Source organism: Manihot esculenta, chromosome 6 (assembly GCF_001659605.2).
Source record: "Manihot esculenta cultivar AM560-2 chromosome 6, M.esculenta_v8, whole genome shotgun sequence".
Lineage (NCBI taxonomy): Eukaryota > Viridiplantae > Streptophyta > Magnoliopsida > Malpighiales > Euphorbiaceae > Manihot > Manihot esculenta.
In genome coordinates, this window is record NC_035166.2 from 3,446,423 (window position 1) to 3,453,990 (window position 7,568).

Sequence of the window (7,568 nt, forward strand, 5' to 3'; positions counted from 1 at the left end):
TATAATTAAGGCATTTAATGCCTAGGTCGCAAGGTGGGTATAAGCTAGGTCGACCAACCAGGTGTTAGTCTCATTATACGAGAAATTTTTAAGGCATTTGATGCTCAAGCCTCAAGGCGGGTATGAGCTAAGCCACGCGATAGAGAGTATTAGTCCCATTTCACAAAAAGAGAGTCACAAGCATATATCTATGCTCTTACAATCACTTCCAAAAATCTAAAACTTTTTACGAAGGAGGAATGCCCAATGTAAGCGCGTGAGACTTTTTGATGATCAACGAAGCAGGATGGGATACCAAGTGAGCAAATGAAGTTTGCAAGAAGATCGTCATGGTTAGGAAAAATGCCTGAAAGCTCGAGTGAAAGGAGCTCGCAAGGGCCAGAAAATGCTTAGAAGCCCATTAGGGCTGTAAAAAGCCAGGGAGCTTGCTCACAAAGGCTAGAGAATGCCCGGAAGCTCTTCAGGGCTAGTCAGGGTAAGAAAACGCTCGAAAGAATGCTAGGGATAAAAAATGCTTAGAAGCTCAATAAGGCTAGAAAAGGCCAAGGGACTCGTAAGGGTTAAAAGACACCTGGATGATCCCTAGGGCTAGAGAGAGCTCAAAAACTCATCAAGGCATTACTTATCATTTGGATCAACTTTCGCCTAATAAGATCTTGGACTTGACTGGTCAGCAGGATAAGTAAGAAGAAAACAAGGACATCATGCTCTCAGCCCGGGCAAACAAGCCACATGATTCGGATCAACCTTCGAATCTGAAGAATCAAAGACTAGCAAGGGGACCTCTAATGCTGCATAAGACTTGCCTAAAGTAGGCAGTGAGCTGTCACCATAACATAGGGCCACGTGGCAAGAATCTGATAAATCTATACACGGTCCCACCCATAGAAAAAAAGACCCAAGTGCTTCGAGACATGTCGACCTCAGGTCGGATAGACTTGCCCTCTCAACTTCAGGATAAGGCTCCATAAGGAAGTTACCGTTAATAGCCATTGTCCAGCATATCTCCATTATACCTGTAATCGCCGGATCACTAACTTATTAGCTGGTGATATCCCTTATTAAGCAGTCGGCTACATCATCGCTAGATTATTAAGAAATATTATATTTATCTCCATCTTCTTACAATATAAAAGGAGAACAATCACAAAGGCAAATGTATGTTGTTCTCTAACATAAATACTCTCAAGTTTTATATTCGTTTCATTCTCCAGATTACTGAGTTGAGTATCGAAGTGACTGCCATGGGCATCCGCTACCTCACATTCTCTATCTTGTAGGATCACAGCTCCATTTTGGCCACATCATCAATTTATTCTCTGCAATATCATTTGAGCAAACTTCATTTCGGCCATATCATCAATTTATTCTCTGCAACTTCACTTATTCTATTGCAATTATTGATACTAGGGCCCTTAATAATTTTTTTGCGACTTTTGATAAAACTGAAAAATATGATTTCATATCGTTTCTACCATTTAAGTATGCAAAAAGTTAAATCATCACTGTTACCAAATTTAAAATTAGGACACAAGTAGAAATTATTTTCAGTTAGTTCACCTAAATCTCTTACTCTTTTTTGTCTCTACATTAAATATTGTGAACCTCTCTTGCACCAATATATTATTGATTATTTCTATTTCCTCCAATGGAAGATCCTCCAAGCACTATTGATGCTTCTGTTACCATATGAGACTCATATATATCTAAAACATTTTGTTTTACCTTATTTGCTACTTTAAGTGCATCGAATTCAATATTAATAGCATTATAATCGTCCATAATAAATCACAAATTTCCTTTATTTTAATTTTAAGATAAAAAAATACAGTAACAAGATAAACCATAGAAATTTCTCTAAAACAATGAAGCTATTTCGTTTTCATTATTTCAATACAATTCTTCATTTAATTATCTTTTTTATTATTTTTTAAAGTCGACACAGTATTATCAGAATTTAATTAAATATATATGTGCTATTAATAAATAAACATGGGAAAAGTTTCAATAATATTATTAAAAATTGTAAAAATTTCACATGTTATTTTATAAATATTCCAATAGTTTGCATCACATGTAAATGATGAAAATTTACTCTGAGAAAATGAAAATAATAAATTCCTATATGGAAAATTTTGATTTAATATTTTATTGGTGGAATTTCACATTGTAGAAATATCTTTTGCAATTTTTATAGGTCTCATGTTATTGTCTACACAATAATATCTTCATTCTCTCATAATATTTAAATGTAACCACAAAAAATTTAACATAATTTTTATAAGTTGAATATATAGATTTAAGCGTCTAATTTCATCTGATACACATAAATTAATTATATTGCATGCGCATCTAATTATGGAAATATCTACCACAAAAAATTGATTGACATATATTTTTTTACAGAAGTAATAGATGCAATATTTGTTGAAGCATTATGAAAACCAATACAAAAATATTTAAAAATATTTTTAATTAATAGTGTAATATTTTATGCAGTGTATCTTAAAAATATTTTTAATTAATAGTGTAATATTTTATGCAGTGTATCTTTCATTAAAAGATCTAAAATATAATAATATTTATAATCATTATTAACCTAATAGCAAGTAATTCTCATATATGAATTAACTTGTAAGTAATCTATTTAAATATCTAAACAGATGAAAACTGTATGTTTCAATTGTAATAATAACAGAATCAATTGATTTTTAGCTTTATTATAGCATGATATTGCACATTTTTTTAAAGAATTATGAGAATTTTTTTTTAATATTGAGGATATAAAACAATTTGAAAAGATTTGTAAATTCACAATTTTCTCATAAATGAAAATGCTCACCAATTATTAATTTTGTTATTTCTTCTTTAACTAAAGTATCAAAATATTTAAAATTACCGGATGGTTGCACACCTCCAAATTTTGAAATTTGAAATTTGGGTTCATCTTGTATCATCACTTTACTAGGATGCTTATTTTGAAGATGTCTCTGGAAATATCCATATCTACCTCCGGCTTGTAAAATTGAGATTGTAGTAATTGCATTTCGCCTTAGGTTCATTATCGGTGAAACTCTTGGTGAAGTGAACTATAAAAATATTAGACTTTAACGTACGACCCGATTGAGTTGACTCTATTGTTGGCTCTATTGTTGGAGTTGACGCTTCATCTTTATTATTGTTTATATTTATATGTTAAGATTCCATATTTATTGGATCTGTGAAAGGATACCGACTATTACATAGTTTATCAAGAATCTCATTAACTATGGGCCTGAATAAGGATCAAATTTATCTTGATTAGTAAAATTAGTTGCTTTCCCTCTGCTCTAATTTGCTCTAATTGATGAATTTTCAGAATTTACTATGTTATAAAAAAAAGAAATTGTGGTGATGGCAAACGCTCTCGCCTTTGACGATAGCAAACATGCTACCTCCATGGAGGAGGACGATCTGATCGACAGGAGTACAAGGAAAAAACGTAAAGAGCTGCCGGATGATGCTTCGGTTAACTACCTGGACGAGGAAGACCACGAGGTTTTGGATGGCGGGACAAGGAGGGATGATAAGGAGTCGGAGATGCCTGATCTCCCTAAATCTTCTTTCAAAGACACGTTGTTGAATCAACATATGGGGGCTAGGGATACTTGTTTTGATGATGATGCAATGAGTGAAGCATCGTGTGAATCTGATGATGAGGGGGATGCTACTTGCCCTAGGGTTAAAATAACGCCAGAAGAAAAGAACAGGCTTAGACAGCCCTGGCGAAACTCTTTGATCCTTAAACTTTTGGGACGTTTGATTGGTTATGTTTATTTATAAAAAAGAATCTCTGAGCTTTGGCGTCCGAAGTCTTATTTCAATGTTATAGCTCTTGATAATGGCTATTTTTTAGTAAAGTTCACTAGCAAGCAAGACTATGGTCATGCACTTTTGGGTGGACCTTGGATGATTGCTATGAAGAAATTAAGCTTGTTATACTGGTTGTTAAGCCAGCTGTTACTAGTTTCCACGTTGCACCCACGTTGCACATTTCCGAATCTGTTTCTGTTTCTGCATGTTTTAGTTTTCTGAATTAGTCAGCACTTATCTTCATTCAATCCGACAGTTACGTAACGTGGCGTGATGCTCGGATTAAAACTTGGTTTTTCAGTTTTTAGTTTTAGTATAAATAAGGCAATGAAATTGTAAGGGAGATACACTGTCAAGGTTTAAAAGGAATCTGAATAAATTTCTTTTCCTCTGTTCCATTTCCTTTCCTCTGTTTCATCAAAATTCTGCAGAAAATTCCCAGAAACAGCAGAAGCTTCAAAAGGTGGCAGAATCTTCATAGCCTAAGATCTGCAGCATCCCTTACATTTTTTTTCATAGTTTACACTTGGTATCAGAGCCCGGGACCTAGTTTATGCCCAAATACATGCCACGACACGAAGCTTTATCATCCAGTGTTGTCCGTAGTGGTAGCGGCGGCAATGGTGGTCAGACGGCAGAAGCAGTAGTGAGAGCACCCGTAAGAGAAGGGGGTGTCTCTCTGCAGTATCCGCTCCTAACAAAGACAAATTATGCGGCTTGGGCAATCAAGATGCAAGTATATATGCAAGCTCAAGGCGTTTGGGATGTGGTTGAGTCAGAAGATCCAGTTGATCCTCGTTCAGATCGAATTGCATTGGCGGCAATCTTTCAAGGGATCACCGAAGATACCCTGTTACAGTTGGGGGTAAAGAAATCAGCTAAAGAGGCATGGGACGCTCTCAAGGTTATGAACCTCGGTGCAGAGAGGGTCAAAGAAGTACGGGCACAAGCTCTCAGATGGGAGCTCGAAAGCATGAAGATGGAGGATGGTGAATCCGTCGATGAATTCACCGGAAAGATTGCGACAGTTGTCAACAAGCTCCGAGCTCTTGGTGAAAAGGTTGATGAAACGTATGTAGTGAAGAAAATGCTACGTTCAGTGTCCCCTAAGTACCTTCAGATTGCCTCAACCATAGAGGAATTCGGGAACTTGTCTGTTAAGACAATTGAAGATGTAACTGGTTCTCTCAAAGCTCACGAGGAGAGGTTGCGGAGTTACGACTCCAGAGGAGACGAATATGTGCTACTCACTAAAGGAGAGTGGAAAGCACGAGCTGAGTCCTCAAGATCCAACGAGAAGCACCCACAGGACGTGTACAGAGGCCGGGGACGTGGACGTGGACGTGGTAGAGGACGTGGCAGAGGTAGAGAAGGAGGTCGCGGCAGGAGTCGTGGCCTTCCTGGAATAGGCCGAGGTCAGGATGATGAAGGACAACACCGTCAGAAGTTCGACATTAAAAAGGTCAGGTGTTACAATTGCAACGAATATGGCCATTTTCAATCTGATTGCAAAGCTGAAAGAAAAGGAAAAAATGAAGCACATTTAGTGGAGCAATTCGAAGAGGAGTCAACGTTGTTGATGCTAGAAACCAGTGAGCTGATTCACATTGGTGAAGAGAAAGAAAAAGAGCTACTGCTGAATGAAGAACAGTTGCATGACTTTGAAAGTGTAGAAACAAAAGGAACCATGTGGTACTATGATACGGGGGCAAGCAACCATATGACTAGTAACAAGCTAGCCTTAACCAATCTTGATGAATCAATCAAAGGGAATGTCAGGTTCGGTGATGGCTCAGTCGTCAAGGTAGAAGGCCGAGGCACCTCAGTGTTTCAGTGCAAGAATGGAGATCATTTTGAACTAACGAATGTATATTACATTCCTCGATTAAGATCCAATATTATAAGTCTTGGTCAACTCGACGAATCAGGAGCAAAAGTGGTGGTGAAAGCAGGGATTCTGAGAGTATATGATGCAAAGGACAGGTTGATAGCCAAGGTGCAGAGAGCGGAAAATCGGCTTTACATGATGAGAATGACACAAGCAAAATCAGAGTGCCACCTGACAAGGCTGTCTGAAAAGTCTTGCTTATGGCATGCTCGCTACGGGCACCTCAACTATTAAGCATTACGCAAGCTTGCACAAGAAAGCATGGTGAAAGGTTTACCGGAGATAGAAACAGCGAAGTACGTTTGTGAACCCTGTGTGATCAGCAAGCAGCATCGCACAAGTTTCCCAAAAGCAGGTGAGTATCAAGCAACTAGACCTCTGGAGCTCATGCATGGTGATCTGTGTGGACCGATATCACCTACCACATGCGGCGGAAACAGGTATTTCCTCTTGCTCGTGGATGATTACAGTCGTTATATGTGGATTGAGATGCTCAAAAGCAAAGATGAGGTTGTTAGTGTTTTCAAGAAAGTAAAAGCTCAAATTGAAGTCCAGTCCGAATGTAAACTCAAAATGTTTAGAACAGACAGAGGAGGCGAGTTTACATCAAATGAGTTCAGCAAGTTTTGCGAGTTACACGGCATCAAACGCCAGCTCACTGCTCCTTATTCCCCACAGCAAAACGGAGTAGTAGAGCGAAGAAACCAAACTGTAGTGGAGATGATAAGGTGTCTCTTGAATAGCTCCGGAGTGCCAGCTACATATTGGGGAGAAGCTGCACGTACTGCAGTATACATATTGAACAGATCACCCACAAGAAGTGTCCAAGGCATGACTCCGTATCAAGCATGGCATGGAAGACTTCCGAGTGTTCATCATATGCGTGTTTTTGGCTGCATTGCATATGCCAAGAACACAGCTCCACACTTGAGAAAATTGGATGACAGAAGCATGAAGCTGGTTTTATTGGGATATGAACCAGGGTCCAAAGCATATCGGTTATTGAATCCAAATTCTAACCGAATTGTGGTAAGTCGGGATGTTGTGTTTCAGGAAGAAGAGAAGTGGAAATGGCAAGGCCAGATGACATCAAACTCCACAACAGAAGGACCACTTGTCATCACATACAAGGAAGCACAAATGCAAGAAGACAAAAACCTCCGAGGTCAGGATCTGACGCCGGCTTCCTTATCACCTATAGCCGGGTCAGGCTCTGAACATTCAGAGACAGGAGAAAGCAGCTCAGAGGGACCAAAGAGGTTCAGGACTCTTCAAGAAATTTATGAAAACACAGTGGAGGTCGATCAAGACTATGGTCTTTACCTGATGTCAATTGAAGAACCAGCATCTTACCATGAAGCTGCCTGCAGTGAACATTGGCGACAAGCAATGATAGAAGAAATGGAGGCTATCCGGAGAAACGGAACATGGGAACTAGCAGAACTCCCAAAGGACCAGAGAGCTATTGGTCTGAAATGGATCTTCAAAGTAAAGAAGAATCCAGAAGGGGAGATCATTAAATATAAAGCAAGACTTGTTGCGAAGGGGTATGTGCAGAAACAGGGCATAGACTTTGAAGAAGTCTTTGCTCCTGTAGCCAGACTAGAGACAGTGAGAGTGTTACTTGCTGTAGCCGCACAAGAAGGATGGATAGTACATCATATGGATGTCAAATCTGCGTTCCTGAATGGTGAGATAGAAGAAGAAGTGTACGTGTCACAACCAGACGGATTCATTGAACAAGGAGAGGAAGGAAAGGTTCTGAAACTACGAAAGGCCCTGTATGGTCTTAAACAGGCGCCTCGGGCATGGAATATAAAGCTAGACA